Source organism: Mycteria americana (genome assembly GCF_035582795.1).
Source record: "Mycteria americana isolate JAX WOST 10 ecotype Jacksonville Zoo and Gardens chromosome Z unlocalized genomic scaffold, USCA_MyAme_1.0 Scaffold_18, whole genome shotgun sequence".
NCBI classification, from domain to species: domain Eukaryota; kingdom Metazoa; phylum Chordata; class Aves; order Ciconiiformes; family Ciconiidae; genus Mycteria; species Mycteria americana.
The window spans coordinates 532,763-552,444 of NW_027445436.1; the positions used below are offsets into that span (position 1 = coordinate 532,763).

A 19,682-nucleotide genomic window follows, 5' to 3' on the forward strand; every position below is an offset into this window, starting at 1 on the left:
GAGTGTGATATAATCGATCTGCCAGGCCTCCCCATATTTATATTTCAGCCATCACCCTCCATACCACAGAGGCTTTAACCGCTTGGCTTGTTTGATTGCAGCGCATGTTTCACATTCCTGGATAACCTGTGCAATAGTGTCCATGGTCAAGTGCACCCCTCGATCACGGGCCCATCTATATGTTGCATCTCTTCCTTGATGGCCTGAGGTGTCATGGGCCCACCAAGCTATAAATAATTCACCCTTCTGTTGCCAGTCCAGATCCACCTGAGCCACTTCAATCTTAGCAGCCTGATCCACCTGCTGGTTGTTTTGATGATTGTCAGTGGCCAAAGTCTTGGGTACATGAGCATCTACATGACGTACTTTCACAACCAGGTTCTCTACTCGGGCAGCAATGTCTTGCCACAGTGCTGCAGCCCAGAGGGGTTTACCTCTGCGCTGCCAGTTGCTCTGCTTCCATTGCTGTAACCACCCCCACAGGGCATTGGCCACCATCCATGAGTCAGTATAGAGATAGAGCATTGGCCACTTTTCTCATTCAGCAATGTCTAAAGCCAGCTGGATGGCCTTTACTTCTGCAAATTGCCTTGATTCCCCTTCTCCTTCAGCAGTTTCTACCACTTGTCGTATAGGACTCCATACAGCAGCTTTCCATCTCCCATGCTTTCCTACAATACGAGAGGACCCATCAGTGAACAGGGCATATTGCTTCTCATTTTCTGGTAGTTTATTGTACAGTGGGGCCTCCTCAGCACGCGTCACCTCCTCCTCTGGTGATATTCCAAAATCTTTGCCTTCTGGCCAGTCCATAATTACTTCCAAGATTCCTGGGCGATTGGGGTTTCCTATCCGAGCCCCTTGTGTGATCAGTGCAACCCACTTACTCCACGTAGCACCAGTTGCATGATGTGTAGAGGGGACCCTCCCTTTGAACACCCAGCCCAGCACTGGCAGTCGGGGTGCCAGCAGGAGCTGTGCTTCAGTACCAACCACTTCCAAAGCAGCTCGAACCCCTTCATATGCTGTCAAAATCTCTTTTTCAGGTGGAGAATAGCGGGCCTCGGATCCTCTGTATCCCCGACTCCAAAACCCTAGGGGTCGACCTCGAGTCTCCCCTGGTGCTTTCTGCCAGAGGGTCCAGGTAGGGCCATTCTCCCCGGCTGCGGTGTAGAGCACATTTTTTACGTCTTGCCCTGCCCGGACTGGCCCAAGGGCTACTGCATGAACTATCTCCCGTTTAATTTGTTCAAAGTCTTATTCCTAAAAACTGGATCTCTTGTGCAGGTTCCTTGACCTCACTTTCTTTTATGGCAAAACCAGCTTTCAGGAGGATCTGGACTATTTTCTTCCCTTTCTCAAAAACTTCTTCTGCTGTATTGCCCCACATGATGATGTCATCAATGTATTGCAGATGTTCTGGAGCTTCACCCTGTTCCAGCGCGGTCTGGATCAGTCCATGGCAAATGGTAGGGGTGTTTTTCCACCCCTGGGGCAATCGATTCCAAGTGTACTGAACGCCCCTCCAAGTGAAAGCAAAGTGTGGCCTGCACTCTGCTGCCAAAGGGATCGAGAAAAACGCAGTAGCGATATCAGTTGTAGCATACCATTTGGCTGCTTTTGACTCCAGTTCATATTGAAGTTCCAGCATGTCCGGCACGGCAGCATTCAGTGGTGGCCTGACTTCATTCAGGCCACGGTACTCTACTGTTAGTCTCCACTCTCCATTAGACTTTCTCACTGGCCATATAGGGCTGTTAAAAGGTGAACGAGGCTTACTGATCACTCCTTGGCTCTCCAGTCGATGAATCAGCTTATGGATGGGAATCAGGGATTCTCGGTTGGTGCGATATTGCCTCCGGTGCACTGTTGTGGTAGCAATTGGCACCTGTTGTTCTTCAACCCTCAGCAACCCCAGAACAGAAGGGTCCTCTGAGAGACCAGGCAAGGTGGACAGCTGTTTAATTTCCTCCGTCTCCAAGGCAGCTATACCAAAAGCCCACCGGTACCCTTTTGGGTCCTTGAAATACCCTCTCCTGAGGTAGTCTATGCCAAGGATGCATGGAGCGTCTGGGCCAGTCACAATGGGGGGCTTTTGCCATTCATTCCCAGTTAGGCTCACTTTGGTCTCCAATGCAGTCAGCTGTTGGGATCCCCCTGTCACTCCAGAAATACAGAGGGGTTCTGCCCCTGTATAGCTTGATGGCATTAGGGTACACTGTGCACCGGTGTCCACTAGAGCCTTATACTCCTGTGGGTCTGATGTGCCAGGCCATTGAATCCACACAGTCCAGTAAACCTGGTTGTCCCTTTCCTCCACCTGGCTGGAGGCAGGGCCCCTCTAATCCTGGTCATAGTATTCATTACCCATTTCTTGTATATACCAGTCAGGAGTTCCTTCATTAAAATCAGGAGTAAGATCAGCCCTTTTCCTCTGTCTGGGGAACTGTCCACTGGAAACCGGAGCAGCAATTTTCCTGGAAGAACCCCCTTGGGTGATTGTTTTTCCTTGCAACTCACGTACCCGTGCCTCTAGGGTGGAGGTAGGTTTTCCATCCCACTTCCTCATGTCCTCTCCGTGGTCACGCAGGTAAAACCACAGGGTAGCCCGTGGTGTGTACCCTCTATATCCTCTCTCTTGAGCAGAGGGATGCTGACTCCTAATAGCTGAGATACTGGTCTGTACAGGTGGAAAGTAGGACCTATCCTCTTCGAATTGCTGGACCTTCTGGGACAGTTTCTCCACAGCCGAGACAAGGGAGGAAGAGATACTTTCTTTGTATTCCTGGAGCTGGCTAGCTACTTCATCCACTGTTGGACCGTCTCCGTCTTTCCAGGTCTGTATTGCCAATGAGTTGGCATATGATTCTGGTGTGCACCGTACCAACTTCTACCACATGGGTCGTGTGCACCGGACTTCATCTTTGATCTTTGGGTAACCGCTTGTCGTCCAGTTCACCATAAACCACCTCCAGCACGGCTAATTCCCTCAGGTACTGGATACCTTTCTCCATGGTGGTCCATTTCCCAGGGCGGTATATAACATCTTCCTTGAAGGGATATCTTTCCTTCATAGCTGACAGGAGTTGCCTCCAGAGGCTGAGGACTTGTGCCCCTTTTCCAATCACTTTGTCAATGCCCCCTCCCCTAGAAAGGGATCCCAGCTGTTTGGCTTCCTTACCCTCTAATTCCAGGCTACTGGCCCTGTTATCCCAGCATGGGAGCAGCCAGGTGACAATGTGCTCCCCTGGACGACGGCTGAAATCTTTTCGCATATCTCGCAGCTCACTCAGGGATAGGGATCGGGTGGTTTCAGTCTCATCCACAAGTTCTTCCTCTTCCTCTCCCTGTGATGGCCCTGGTCTTTCATCTTCCCTTTCTAAACGAGCTGACCTTCGCTTCCAGGATTTCTTCTTGTGTATAGGGGCGACTGATACTGACACGGGTTGGTTCCCTGGATGAACCGCATTATCTGTCGCAGGGGGGCTGGAGTGACCACAGTGCCTGTCGCAGGAGGGGCTGCAGTAGCCGCAGTGCCTGTCGCAGAGGGGGCTGGAGTGACCGCAGTGCCTGTCGCAGGGGTGCTGGAGTAGCTGTGGTGTCTGTCATTTTGTCACCAGCTCCTTGAGGGTTCTGAATAGTGTTGAACAGGGCTCGGTAGGCATGGGCCAGGCCCCAGCACATTGCAGTGATTTGTGTCTCCCTAGAATTGGCAGGGTGACAACATACTTTTTCCAAATATTCTACTAATTTTTCAGGATTCTGCCCTTGTTCAGGGGTGAAGTTCCAAAACACTGGAGGTGCTCGCTGTCCTAGGCATTTGCCCATGCTATCCCACACACCCTGCCACTCATAACTATCCGGCCTTGGGGCAGATCTCTGGATGATATTCTTAAATTGCTTACTAACCTTAGACAAAACTGAAACAATATTCCCAAGCAATACCAATAGATGTATCTTAACTACCCAAGGATATTGAAGATACTGAAAAGTTATTGTAACGAAGGAGGAAACATTTTAGAAGAAAGTAGCGAAGGTGCCATTCTGTATTTCATCCATAAAAAACCTCTCAGAGGAAGAGGTATAAGTGCTAATTGTCTCCATGAGGTGATACCTGACATACAGTAATGATTTCAGTACAACACTTAGATACCAAAATAAACCCAAGGTCACTGTTTTAATAACAAATCTCCCAGGCAAAACATCACCAATTAAAGCAGAGCACAGCAAACTGCAAAAACCAACACCGATCTTTAACATGTACAGCAAAAAAATGAGCATGGTGCAGATCAGGTAAACCAATATCGAGAACAGATGAATCGATATCGTGGCCCACAACTACTAACAGATCTAAATTCCTTAATACGCTCTGGTTAATCTGTTATTATCTCAAACCCTTCAAGCCCCACTTTGGGGGCCAAAAAGGACTGTCGTGGTTTAGCCCCAGTCAGCAATTAAGCACCACACAGCTGCTCGCTCACCCTCCCCCCTCCCAGTGGGATGGGGGAGAGAATCGGAAGAGCAAAAGTAAGAAAACTCGTGGGTTGAGATAAGAACAGTTTAATAATTGGAACAAAAAAAATAATAATAATTAATTGTACTGAGAAGGAAAACAACAAGAGGGAGAGAGAGGAACAAAACCCAAGGGAAGAAAACCAGTGATACAACCTCTCACCACCCACCGACTGACGCCCAGCCAGTCCCTGAGCAGCGATCGCTACCCCCCTGGCCAACTCCCCCCAGTTTCTATACTGAGCATGACATCATATGGTATGGAATAGCCCTTTGGCCATTTTGGATCAACTGTCCTGGCTGTGCCCCCTCCCAGTTTCTTGTGCACCTGGCAGAGCATGGGGAGCTGAAAAGTCCTTGACCAGTGTAAACACCACTTAGCAACAACTAAAACATCAGTGTGTTATCAACATTATTCTCATACTAAAATCCAAACCACAGCACTATACCAGCTACTAGGAAGAAAATTAACTCTATCCCAGCCAAAACCAGGACAACAGGATATTAACTCATCACACCAGCCAAACATATATATAGTACCAAGGATGGAGTGACGATATATTTTCCTGTCTGCAGGGCTGGCCCTAGCTTGAAGAGGGCTTCTCTGTTCTTAGTACCTTTGCTTCTGATGAGGGTTCACGCTAGAGAGTAACATCCTATTAGAGACAGGTCATACATGCAGGACCCTGGGAGACTGTGTACTGATACACAGAGATGGTGTTCAAACAGTGTGGACTAGCATTTGTGGGCAGTCAGTCCTGGTTGGAAGGAGGAAAAGATGGTGTTGAAATACAGGTCTGAAAATTCCCATGTCTATGTGATCACACTTAAAGTTGACTCACAAATAAACCTTGCACGGAAAAAAGAAACCCTAATGGTTACTGACTGGGTTAGAGGAAAAAGAGTGAAGTGAGGAGATTATCCAATATGTAAAGTGATCCCTGGAGTTGTGCTCTTATAACAAGGCGATTATTTGAGAACTTTGTGGTTGCCCAGTTCTGCCCACTAGACCTTTTACTCGGTTTGCTTTAGATATAGACTCATCCCCATGGTTCTTGGATATAAGCACAGGACCGAATTAAGGAACAAAGTTTTTTTCCACAGGAAGTACTTCCTGGACTGGAATTTAGTCTCCCACGTTAAATAGGCTCAACTTTGTTTCACTTCCAGCCTTCCTTAAAACCAGACTTTATAGGCATGTTTCTATTTCAGTATTACAATATCTGGACTCAAAATAAAAGTCAATTTAGACCTGATTATGTCTAGGGAACTGGGAAATGCAGGTGTGTATTTCCCCCCCCCCCTTGTTGGAAAGCAGATGTTCAGAGATGTTTCACTGGAATTCAGTAATGTAGTTGTATCAGTTAGACATACCCTGGCAATATCTGTGTCCAACTTGCCACTTTAAATTACTGCCACACTTAACAACAGGATCACCAACAAGAGAATATCCATGTCTGCAAGCATAAACAATGTTTTTCCCAACAGGGTATGAGTTTTCAGCATTCTGAAAGAAAAGGAACAGGTGAAAATTTGAATATACAATCTAAGAACCACCAGCAGGGTTGAACTCCCTTTGATTCTGGGATGCAGTAGCTGAGGACAGTGAGAAGTATTAATGTCACTCTGCAATGCACTGGTGAGAGTGTCTGGAATACTGGGGGCAATTCTGCTTATCGATAGTCGGTAAATGTGATCAAAATGGAGGAGATGCTGCAAAAAAAGTTGGTAGAATACAGAATATTTAGGCTATCTTAACTTAGCAAAGGGAGGGTTAGAGTTGCCCTTTGACAAGGGTCTGGCAGTGGTATGTCAGTGATGGACCAGTGCTCTTCTGCCAGTGTATAAACCAACTGCAAATATGGCTGTTATCAAGCATTAGAGGGGGAATATAAGCTCTTGAACAGCCTTCCAGGGGGATCAGTGGAGAGTATATGGCTTTGCTAATTCTTAGGATGGCATGTTATCATGTTAATGTGATATGGTCACTCAGAACTGGACTTGAAGACACAGGTCTTTTCTCATTTTATATCCCACTCTGTTCTAAGGAGAGATCTTATGAAAAATTGAGACTACTCCATGAATTGCAGGGTTTTACCTTTAGCTTGTGAACCAAAAATATCAATGTGGGAGACAACTATTGATTACCAAAAAAAAAAAAAATCACTGGCAAAAGAGGGAGCACAAAATTTTGGATCTTTGGTTGCAGTTATGCAGAGACAACTAATGGATTTTGAACTAATCCTTGTATCTGTTTATTGAGCAGTAAGACTCTAGACAGCCTCGTAACATAGAGAAGGCATAATCCATTCCACCAAGGGAGGAATTTAGTCTCCCTTGTTAAATAGGCCCAAGTTACAGTCAGCCAAATACCTTGCCAGATCATAGTTTCACCAGGGAACAAGAAAGTGCAATGTGAGTCACAGGGTGTAATGTGAAGATTCCTAAAGTCTGTTTATAATTTTGCTATGGACTTGCTGGATGACCTTAGACAGTTTACTTTGTGCTGTTTTTTCTCTAGTTTCCTGTGCTGTAATACGTAATTCATGTGGCACAGAAATTTTTTAATATGTGTATAGGGTAAAGGACAAGTAGATTTCTTTTCTCTGTAGGTACCATGGTCCAGAAAAGCAAAGATTTTGTTCTGGTTTTGGGGTCAGGCTTTTTTGGTTTTCTTTTATTTTTAGTAAGAAGTCTTGGCTAATGTCATGTAAACTTCAGCCAGGGAACAATGCTGAGAAAGCTGCTATACAGTAGCTCTGATACTAAGCTTACCAAGATAAATACAAATTTTCAAGTGAATCTCTGTATTAACTGCAGGTAGGGATAGGACAGATAATAGAGTAACAGAAATAACTTACTTGAACAAATCCATTTTCCAAGAGAGGAGGAGGTGAACAGAATTCTGTAAGTTATGGATACATCAAAACAGTGTGGTTCAATCAAGCTATAAAGCAAACAAAAGTATGATTTAGTTTGAATTTAGTCTCCCTTTCAAAATTCTACACTTCTTAGTGAAGCCCATTTTCAAGACTATTGTGTGTCCCATTTACATCATGATTATACTTAAATCAGGCACTGCTAGGCTATCTGAGAGAGTACTAAATAGAATGGTGTCAAGTTTACTAGCTTTTACCCCATTTTCTAGTCTTACCTTGTATCAGATTCACAGCTTCTGAATTTAATTTTGTTTCAACTTAAATATGAAAGCTCAGTAAGTGACCTTCTCCCTGAATTCAATAGCTTATGCATCCTTCTGAAATAAATTTTTTAAATCTTCCCATATTCATGCTCCAAATGTTTCTTTTCTGCTTATTGAAAATGCTGCAATTCTTCATTTTCACGTGGTCTGCTTTCATGCTGCTCTCCTATGCAGGCCTTCTCACCGCCATGCAGGGAGGGGTTGTTGCAGGTTTGACTCCTTGATTTCCTTCCCCCTGAACAAGGACTCCAGGAAGACCAGCAGCTCCAGTGTCTATCAACAACATCTATGTAACATTTGAGAATATTTCACATTAAACCATTCTGTAGGTTTGTTGTCCTTAAAAAAAAAAAAAAAAAGCAGCAGTATGTGCTGTTCAAAGCTAGTGATGATCCAAACTGTGCCCTTACAGAGAATTCGAGATTGTAATGATCTAATCTTTCCCAAACTCACCTTTTACATAAGTATAATTCCATGGAGTCTATATGTTATCAGAGTCTAAGAGAACATAAAAATAGCTATCAGCTATAACTAATTAAAAAAAATAAAAAGCAAAAATTGTTGAAGTTATTGATACTCATTCATTTAGTATATATATTTATTTATAGAAGGTTGCATTTTGAGTGGTTAGTATGGTCCACTGCATTTAACAATAATAATAAAAACAGTTTTTTGTTAAGTACTGTTTGGACATGTTAAGCAAAGACTCAGGCTCAGCAAGAAGACCCTTCCCGTGCTGTATGTCTGCAGCGATATCTGACCCAAGCAGCCACTGCACATCAGTCGCTCATTCGATTTGTGCAGTGGGACAAACAGACTCTGGAAGCAGGAGAGCACACTTTTGCCACTTTAAATTCTCACAGATTTAAAGAGTGCTGACCTGGCTGATCTTGCACGAGAGTTCCCAGCTCACAAGCTGCTCCAAAGGTATAAGGCTTGCAGTAACACATGTGGTGAGTTCCTTCCATGGCTACCTCACCACCATTCTGGCAAGGCTGACATTTGCAGGGATCATTTTCAGCCATATATTCTTCAATGGCTTGTTTTAGGTAATGCTTTTTGACTGAGGAGCAGGGCACTTCCTTTACCAGCTCATATAGTGGTGTTAGCTACACACAGTAGAGAAAAAATTATATTAAATAGTTATAGTGGGGATATAAGAGTTTATGAGCACATTTTGTCATGTAAAATAATTTGTGATGTATGCTCCTGCACATGGGAGTTGAAAGATGCTCCAATTTGCTAGCTAACTAGATAAAGTCTTATGTTAGTATTTAATATTAGCATTTTTCTGAAAAGTCAGCTCTGCTTAACAGCATCCCTTAAAGTCAGTGGTAGCTTAGTCATGTTTAAACATATTTGAGCTATGAGATTACGGTTGACCTGCCAAAGGACCTAGATTTGTGATGCTGATCATGTTAGCTTCATGGAATTTTCTTCCTGTGAATTTTTCTTTACTTTTTTATTAAGCGATCTAAAAACAAAATTATTGCAGACTACAGCCTGATTAATCACCAGCTATAGCTTAATCATTTCTCCCCTTGAGGTAATCCCATCTGCTCATCTCTGCTTCAGGAAAATCACCTTACCTTTTGTTTAATTCCTCTGGGATAGTCTGTCACTGATCTGGCCCAAAAGGACTGTTCCCAGCAGGATTATTCAGCTCTAGATAACTAAGGCCAGCAACAGCACCTGGGCTTCCTCCTTCTATGTAGGAGTCTCCCTTAATCTTATTACCACTGCTTCCTGTAGATTCAGGATGGGAAATACAGAAAATACCACCATTGCTATATTTACAAATGGAAATAGAAACAATACATGCAAAAGCTATATACTAGCAAGTAGTGAAAGGTCTCATCTGTGCAGATCAACCACCTGTGACTGGATCAAGAGCTCCTACATGGATAACACACAAGAAGTATCTGGTTTTGCAGGTGTCTTGGCAGCTCTGACTTAGGGTGTCCAGAAAAGTACTAGTTACTGGGAAAGCATTAGCAATGATTGCTTGATATTGGAGAGCCTTTTAAACCAGGCACTTGGTGTCTGGGTTCAATATGTTAAGATAGAGTTCAACAAAGCTATCAACACCTGCTCCTCATTTTGACAGCTATTTAGGAGGAGATGAAAGCTGAAGACATGACAACTGTACGAGTCACTGTTGAACATTTACCTGAAGAAGTCTGTAGCAGTTCATCCAGTTTGGAGCACTTTATTTTCTTCTTTTTCACAATGAATGTGTTCCAGTCTGATGTGGTGCACTGGTACATGTCTGTTATGCTCAGACCTGCAGATAATCAATCCATTAACAATGCTGTACAAGGAAAGCGTGTTGGATTCATTTCTGAGTTTCCCACTGACTTGAAATGTGTTTTAGAAAGAAAAGAACCAACAGGTATCATGCTTAAATTAGAAGGCAACTAACTAGCATGTCCTATGGGAAGGTCCATGCATTGCTAAAGCCTACAGATGGAGGCTGAGAGATGGGAGGTGTATCTGGAAAAAGTTTATTGTTTCCTTCATCTCTCTTCTCAGCAATCCCTAATCCTACAGCACTGCTCCCCACTGAGTACCATCATACGTGTCACTCTGGTTTGCTCTGTTTGCTCTGTTTGTAATTTATTCTGCTTTACACAGTTTTACCCAACCTTCATCTCCAAGTAACTTTTAAGCTTTGACATTATTTGAGATTCAGATTGTTGCTAGAATTCAAGTTTAGCCTGATGAGGTCCTGAACCAACTATCAAATCTACCCAGAGCACTGCAGGTCACAGATGCGGATCTGGAACTAAATGTTGTGGTTTGAGCACTTTTTCTAAACTTCTTTCTTTTGCCTGTGAAGAGTGTGTGGTGACTAGTAGAAGTCTCTTATTTGATTTTAGATATTAGCTGGGAGAACATACAAATAAATTTTTATTCTTGTTTATTCACTTTGTTTCTTGTAACAAATACTCTAGTACTCTACCTTCTGCTTTCATTTTGTCAGTATCCATATAAAAAATAACTTCGTAATGTCCTCCTAGAGATCCAGAGTGTAAGAAATGAGTCCCAAAATGTTCAATAAGTCTTTGGTAGGTGTTGTACTCATAGATGATTGGAAGGTTGTCAAGTTCCTTCCAGAAGGGCTCTGCAAGAGTGAGAAAGTCTGGGTGGTTGTTAATAAACTGAGCAACTTCCACACTGTTCTCAACAACCATCAGCTGCTGACTCTGGAGAAAGGAAAATAAATCAGTCATGCTCCATTTCACTAATGGGGTGGTTCCTACTAGCCAGATGACATGCACATTATATTGGTTACTGACCAACAACTTTACAGAGCTGTTAGATATGTCTAAGCAACTCAGTGAATGCAAAAAGAATATCCTGAAGTTAGGAAATATCTTTTGGACCTTCATTTATAATTGCTGTATCATCTTTCTTTTCCTCCTGCGTACCTGAAAACTAGCATAAGGACAAATAAGAAATGAAAATATCACTCTTCAAAGCTAATGGTGGTTTCCAACACCAGCAGCCTGGCAGTAGCAGGTTAACAAGCCTTGTTTGAAAGCAAATAGGAGGCACTAGAGAGGTTTTCTTTGCACCCTGATTTCTCTAAAGGAGCCTTTTTGTAAGGGGCTCTAGCCATTTTGAGGATGCTGCTGAATTATAAAATCCTATATGCCTACACAGTAACGGTCACCTCAGCCTCTCAAAGTTACTTCTGAACTTTGTTATGTTAAGTCTCAAAATACATCATTGTTAGTGTGGTAAAACAAGCTTGTCCTCTATCAACTTGGGGGCCATAAAATGTATATATTTTTTACTTGATTTTATTTGCTATAAGATAGAGGTTATAATTCATAATTGAGAGTTACTCTCAAATTATTTATCTAATGCTTCCTTTTAAATAAGTCAAAGGCATAAACACTGTGACTTCCTGGCTGCTTAAGACACTAGATCTCTCTCTTAATGGAGTTCTACTAGTGGAAAATGTATTATAAAATAAATTAACTTTAATCAAAGAATTATTTCAATTTTTTCACTCCAAGATACCAACAAAGGTAATAGGAAAAAAGTGCAGTAAAGCATTAGAAGAAAATGGAAAATATTAATCAGTTATGAGAAGTTGATGTTTTTCCTTCTCAAATAGGGAGGAAAACAGCTAGTAAATAAATATATTACTAATAAAGAGGTAAAATGGAGAAAGTAAAAACAGCAGCCAACCCTTCTTAATTGATAACCAAACCAGTGATCTCTTTGTAAAGGTTTTATGGGATTTTTTCTGTCATGCATTTGTGCCAAAAATATCTGGATAAAATAAATATTTGCATCTCACTATAAAAGTACATGAAAAAAATGATGAAAACATTTATGCAAAATACTAAGCCACAGTGACAACTTATACATACCGTTTGACTGTGTTGCAGAATTTTATTCTGTAAAAAACTGTGTCCGCTGTTTGATTTTTCATACCTCTCTGTGTTTCATATAAGACCAGCTACTGTTGAAAAACTCATAACTGAAATCATTCTGAATTTTAACCTAGAAGACAAAAGATAGAATTCTGTATAAAGAGCTTCATGAAGGATGTTAAAAACAATAACTTATAGAGTAGAACAAGTCCTTCCTGATGCAAAAAATCTGATTTTTTTTCAGGCTGAATCCATTTCAGATTTCACAAAAAGTAGTGAACACTATTGGAAAAGCATTACATATATATATATTTGTATAGTAAGTATTTATGTTATGAAGTAAAGTACATTAAGGATTGCTTGGCATGCTTTTGATAAGCATAAGACAAATCAAATCTCTGAGATAATGACTTGAAATAAAAGCATATCTCTGGAAGATCTTCACAAAGCACCCCAAAGCCTTGTGCACATAACATTTCTGAGGGTGATTCAGGCCAGAACTTATACTAAGGAGATGGCTTTACATTCAGTCTAACTGTGAGGGAATTAGAAATCACATCTGAATAATTATAATTTTTTCCTTCCATTTTAGCAAGATATACACCAGTTTGTATTTCAAAATCAGCTTATGTATACACTTTTCTAATAATTATATATCATAATTTATTTATTTTAGCTTTTAATATACCAGACTCTCTTGACATGAGCTGACACAACTTTATCATGAGCTGATACAACACCTGCATCTGGTGGTATACAGGCCTCAACACTGCAGTGGCACTGAAGCTTTTTGCTATTGGCAGTGTTGTTTGCTTGATACAAGCTCTGGCCAGAGGACAGATGTGTTCAGTGGCATGGGATCCTTCTCTCTGCATTTAATTCTGCAGAGATGAAGAGCAGCCACAGTTAGCAGGGTCTCCACTCCTGCAGGCGGGGCTGGTGGAGGAGCTGCAAGTGGAACTAGTGACTGCAGAGAGGGAACAGGTGTTATTCAGCTGCATTTAGGGAAATCTACCTGCCAAGAGACCCTACAAGCTTTGCATCGTTCTCCCAGTTTTAATAATGACTCTAAATATAAAGCTGTGCTTAATGGAAACATACCTGGAAAGTATAAGCAAGAACGCTTTCACTCAGCCTGTAGTATTCTTTCCCATCGCTGCTAAAGACCTTTCTGCATTGTCCTCCAAAGATTTTTGTGTGAATGACTTTTCCCCTAGTCTCACCAGTAATGACATCATAGCTATGAGAAGAAAACCATAAAAAATCATTAAGACAGAGAGGTAGAAAAGTCTTTTTACAGGAGGTGAAAATTACAGAGCCGTTATAACTGAATGCTGTATCTGCAGGTTAAGATTATAAGCTGATTTACCCAAGAAAAGGGGATATCGACTGATAGATTTCTAGACCTGCAGAACTGCAACGTGCATAGCATGTTACAATATGAAAAGCAAAATGTTGCTCTTGATTTGTCAACAAAAATGAACACATATCAATATCTGTTTACGTTAAGGCATCCATATCTATCATAACTAATTTCATTAAGTTTTATTGTTCCAGCAATTAATGCAATACAGAAACAACAAGGCATCCATTCCAAAATGTTTTTGTATTATATCTGAATTATATCACATACCAAGTAATACAACTACGCTAAAGAAACTTAAGATAATTATTTTGCTAGGTTGCAGATGGGATGTATAAACAGAAATCCATATGGATCCACAGTACTAAATGCAACAGCAATGAACAAAAAGAATGAGCATTGCTGGCTCATTTTTTCCATGCTGATGATTATGTGTTATTGGTTTACATTTCATTTCACATCTTAAAAGATGTTTTTAAATAGCAGGAATGAAAGATAAAAAGCTTTATTCTGTGCTTCAAATCAAAGAGCCTGTACATCCTGGCTGCACTGAGCCACTGGCATGATGGAGGCAGTTGTACTGAACACTTTTGCATATGGGACATTGCCTATCTGTACAGCCAGAGCTTGTAAATACAACAAAAATGTAAATGCATTTGGCACCAGTACTACTGAGCCCAGCACAGAACATTACCCTGTTCCTGTAAGTTCTGAATTTGGAGGTGTTTTATCAATATCACATACAGTCGTCTTCTCTTCACATCGATCTTCATCTGCACCATCTTCCTCACAATCCTGATCACCATTGTGCACAAGAGATCTGCTAATGCACCGACCTAAATCAGAACAAAAATGCATGGGGAAAGGAGAAGTGTTTGTTCATTTGAAAATAAATCACCTAAAATCAAAGCAAGTGTCCCACTTATCTACTACGTTAATTAGCTTGTTCACTCCCACGGTGAACAGTCTGTGCCCAGGAGGGCTTGTGAAACAACAGTAAATGTAGACATAAAGAAATAGTGTATAGTACACTTGAGGGAACCACAGCCATTCGAGGCTTATGATATATTAATAAAACAGTTAACTTCTCAATTTATTTCCTGAGCTTTCATCCCTTGACCCTATCACTCGTGATTAACTGTGAATATCTCTCTGGTAGCACCAAAATATGTTTATCATATTCCTCTGTGATAAATGTCTACCTACTGAGGTAACGTGCTTTTTTTGTGAAGGTAATGGAAGCTGCTTGGATATAGCACTGTTTTAGGGAGCCTTAGTTTCCATGACCCAGGTGGTTTCCAAGATGTTTGGATATAGCCTAGAACAGCTTCAAACAATCACATCTAAGGCTGCATTCCTTAATTACCTTCTCGTAATAAATAAAACTGTACTCTGTGGCAAATTGGTAAGGCAGAATGACTTAGGCTCACAGGGCTACAGCATATTATCTGCAAAGCTTTGCAAGACTCCAGATGAAATTTAAAAGATGCATAGTTGAGGCTGAAATGATTAAAACCTTTAATAGCTGGCCCAGAATACGGGAACTCTGATGAATATTTTATCTCTCCAGACATATGTCTTGATCTTGCAGTTTTAATGGCTTAGATAGCAATTTCAGTTTCTGTAAGTACATCATTAGCTATAATAACCCTCAAGATAAAGATATGCTGTAATTTGCTCACAAACAAAACATGCAAATAAACACAAAAGAGGACAAATACAGCTAGCAAAGAAAGTATGTGTGGTGGTGGGGGTCTGCTCTTAATTAATGGGTAGTAAAATCATTGATAGTAACAGGTATCTTACTCAAATGAGTTTATATTGATGGAATGTCTTCTTGCAAGAAGCATTTCAGCAAGACAAAAACGTTGCTTTGGCAGATGCTGTATAATAGTCCTTTTAGCATACATTTCAAGTACCTCAGCCCAAAGACTTTATCTTCTTACATTTGGAAACAAGATCCTGCTTTCTTATTGATCCAGCAGTAACAAAAGCAAAGAGACTGAACTGACAAGGTGCAAAACAGAGGAAGGTTAGAGCTGGACTTGTGTCACTCCTAGGACTGCAAGTCCACGGGTCCCATGGCACTTTACTGGTTTGCAGTGGATTGCTGTTCAGTCTCCTCTACAACAGTGGGACTGTGAACGGTTGATTCTTCTTTCATTTCATAGGGTACTTATAGTAACTTTTTTTCTACTTAGCACTTGGGCTCTGGACCATTTAGATAGTTTCCTACTTTTGTGTGTTATTGATACTTAAGGCTATGTGCAGTTGCATTAACTATAATTTTGTGACAAGGGACTACGCAGCACCTAGCACTGTCCCAGTCTGACTGATAAGCACTTCTACAATAACATAAATTATAATAAAAGGCCTGATTGAGGGAGCTCCCCAATTACTTCCCCTGACAGCACAGTGGTGAGGGACAGAGTGTAACTTACAGAGAAGATGGGGCTGATTTTCCCTTACTGTTAGTGAAAATGGCAACAATCTACTAACAATTTTGCAGTTAAGAATGTGTTTTATCATAGCAAATTTAAGTTCTTGCTAAACATTTCTACTGTCTATTCAGAAATAAACTGTCTTTAGGCTTAAAAATGAAGTTTTGGGGGAGTAAAAGAGGAGTAGTTTGAGAGACACAAAGGGTTAGCCATAAGGCAAGGCATTTCTTGTCTTGCACCAAATGATAATTCTGGCACAAAAATTATTAATGCAATGCTTTACTTGCTGGGCTAATGATATCCTGCCTGGTCTGGAGACAGCATGAAATGGTATTGTCTGTATTTTACTTCACTCTAAGGTCAGCCAGAATATAATTATATCCGTGATATTTCCCTGTAGACTTCCAGCCTTTTATAGGATAGATGCTAAAGTTACTCAATAGTTTACCAAGCTTTAAATAGTTTTGTGTCTTCATTGTCCAAGTTCATTATGTATTATGGCCCTAAAGACAGTCTGTGTTCCATGACTGCTGCAAATGTCAAGGATCCAGTGACAACTGAGTGAAGAAAGAACACCTTGTCATTATGGTTTTAAATTGTGAAATTGACTTGGAGAGTTTTTTGATTTGTTTCTGTTTGCTCACTTTTTTTTTGTTTGTTTAATTGCCTGTTTTTGCTAGTTTAATTGCCTGTTTCTTCCTAGTAGCTGGTATAGTGCTGTGTTTTGGATTTAGGATGAGAATAGTATTGATAACACACTGATGTTTTGGCTGTTGCTAAGTGGTGTTTACACTGGTCAAGGACTTTTCAGCTCCCCATGCTCTGCCAGGTGCACAAGAAGCTGGGAGGGGGCACAGCCAGGACAGTTGTTCCAAACTGGCCAAAGGGCTATTCCATACCATATGGCCTCATGCTCAGTATATAAACTGGGGGGAGTTGGCTGGGGGGCAGCGATCGCTGCTCGGGGACTGGCTGGGCATCGGTTGGTGGGTGGTGAGCAGTTGCATCACTTGGTTTTTTTTGTTTTTCCCTGGGTTTTGTTCCTCTCTCTCTCGTTATTTCCTTGTCATTACAATTTATTATTATTATCATAATTATTATTATGATTGTATTTAAATTATTAAACTCTTCTTATCTCAACCCACGGGTTTTCTTACTTGTGCTTTTCCGATTCTCTCCCCCATCCCACCAGTGGGGAGAGTGAGCGAGTGGCTGTGTGGTGCTTAGCTGCCGACTGGGGTTAAACCATGACAGTCCTTTTTGGTGCCCAACGTGGGACTCAAAGGGTTGAGATAACAACAGATCTGACCAGTGTGTGTTAAAACAAATTTGTTATAAGCGTTTATTATATTAGTTTAGTAGCTGCTGGTCACAATGACGATTTACTTGTTCTCAGAGTTGTGTAATGTAACACCTTACTTGCCCTATATACTGTTTATCAGTATTTGTGTGCTGTTTATCACTTCTGGGAGATGGATTAAGGCTATTGCTTTGCTGTATTGTGTGACACTGGCTTATGCAATTATAAAATTGTTGTTTGTGAAATGGATCTCATCTTTGTACTCAGCATTGCCTCTGTGTTTCGGGAGCCATCTATCAGGAATTGTTGATAATTACACATTTTACTTTTTTTCCTCGGAGAGTCAACCTATTGGGGAGACACCTTCCACCATCTTCCCCTCCCTCTCCAGGCTAACCACAATAGCTTTTGAGAATTTTGAATATCCCTGGGATGTTCAAACCAGCATGTTCCTATCGCTATGTCTCCTGAATGTGTCTCAGGCCTTGTTTAAGGTTAAGCAACTATTTAAGAATACCACCCAGAGATCTGCCCCGAGGCTGGATAGTTAGGTGCACACGACCCATGTGGTGGAAGTTGTTATGGAGTGCACCAGCATCCTATGCCAACTCAATGGCAATACTGACCTGGAAAGACGGAGAGAGACCAACGGTGGATGAAGCAGCTAGCCAACTGCGGGAATACAAAGAAAGTCTCTCTTCCTCCCTTGTCTCGACTGTGGAGAAACTGTCCTGGGAGTTCCAATGATTCAAAGAGGATAGGTCCTACTTTCCACCTGTATGGACCAGTATCTCAGCTATTAGGAGTCAGCATCCCTCTGCTCAAGAGAGAGGATATAGAGGGTACACACCACGGGCTACCCTGTGGTTTTACTTGCGTGACCACGGAGAGGACATGAGGAAGTGGGATGGAAAACCTACCTCCACCCTAGAGGCACGGGTACATGAGTTGCAAGGAAAAACAATCACCCAAGGGGGTTCTTCCAGGAAAACTGCTGCTCCGGTTTCCAGTGGACAGTTCCCCAGACAGAGGAAAAGGGCTGATCTTACTCCTGATTTTAATGAAGGAGCTCCTGACTGGTATATACAAGAAATGGGTAATGAATATTGTGACCAGGACTAGGGGGGCCCTGCTTCCAGCCAGGTGGAGGAAAGGGACAACCGGGTTTACTGGACTGTGTGGATTCGATGGCCTGGCACATCAGACCCACAGGAGTATAAGGTTCTAGTAGATGCCGGTGCACAGCGTACCCTAATGCCATCAAGCTATACAGGGGCAGAACCCATCTGTATTTGTGGAGTGACAGGGGGATCCCAACAACTGACTGTATCGGAGACCAAAGTGAGTCTAACTGGGAATGAATGGCAGAAGCCCCCCATTGTGACTGGCCCAGAGGCTCCGTGCATCCTTGGCATAGACTACCTCAGGAGAGGGTATTTCAAGGACCCAAAAGGGTACCGGTGGGCTTTTGGTATAGCTGCCTTGGAGACGGAGGAAATTAAACAGCTGTCCACCTTGCCTGGTCTCTCAGGGGACCCTTCTGTTGTGGGGTTGCTGAGGGTCGAACAACAACAGGTGCTGATTGCTACCACAACGGTGCACCGGAGGCAATATCGCACCAACCGAGACTCCCTGATTCCCATCCATAAGCTGATTCGTTGACTGGAGAGCCAAGGAGTGATCAGAAAGACGCGTTCACCTTTTAACAGTCCCATATGGCCAGTGAGAAAGTCTAATGGAGAGTGGAGACTAACAGTAGACTACTGTGGCCTGAATGAAGTCAGGCCAGCGCTGAGTGCTGCCGTGCTGGACATGCTGGAACTTCAATACGAACTGGAGTCAAAATCAGCCAAGCAGTATGCTACAACTGATATCGCTACTGCGTTTTTCTCAATCCCTTTGGCAGCAGAGTGCAGGCCACAGTTTGCTTTCACTTGGAGGGGCATCCAGTACACTTGGAACCGACTGCCCCAGGGGTGGAAACACAGCCCTACCATTTGCCATGGACTGATCCAGACTGCATTGGAACAGGGTGAAGCTCCAGAACATCTGCAATACATTGATGACATCATCGTGTGGGGCAATACAGCAGAAGAAGTTTTTGAGAAAGGGAAGAAAATAGTCCAGATCCTCCTGAAAGCTGGTTTTGCCATAAACCAAAGTAAGGTCAAGGGACCTGCACAGGAGATCCAGCTTTTAGGAATAAAATGGCAAGATGGATGTCGTCAGATCCCAATGGATGTGATCAACAAAATAACAGCCAAGTCTCCACCAACTAGCAAAAAGGAAACACAAGCTTTCTCAGGCGTTGTGGGTTTTTGGAGGATGCATATTCCAAATTACAGTCTGATCGTAAGCCCTCTCTATCAAGTGACCCGGAAGAACGATTTCAAATGGGGCCCTGAGCAACGACAAGCCTTTGAACAAATTAAACGGGAGATAGTTCATGCAGTAGCCCTTGGGCCAGTCCGGGCAG

General features: G+C 42.2%; 1 long non-coding RNA gene and 1 pseudogene across 2 annotated transcripts in view; both read right to left on the reverse strand.

The window, feature by feature from the left end:
* LOC142402955 (uncharacterized) overlaps positions 1-19,682 on the reverse strand; it is a 904,242-nt gene that overhangs the window by 403,596 nt on the left and 480,964 nt on the right. The gene's annotated exons all lie outside the window — the stretch shown is intronic.
* LOC142402866 (complement component C7-like) overlaps positions 1-19,682 on the reverse strand; it is a 37,170-nt pseudogene that overhangs the window by 5,278 nt on the left and 12,210 nt on the right.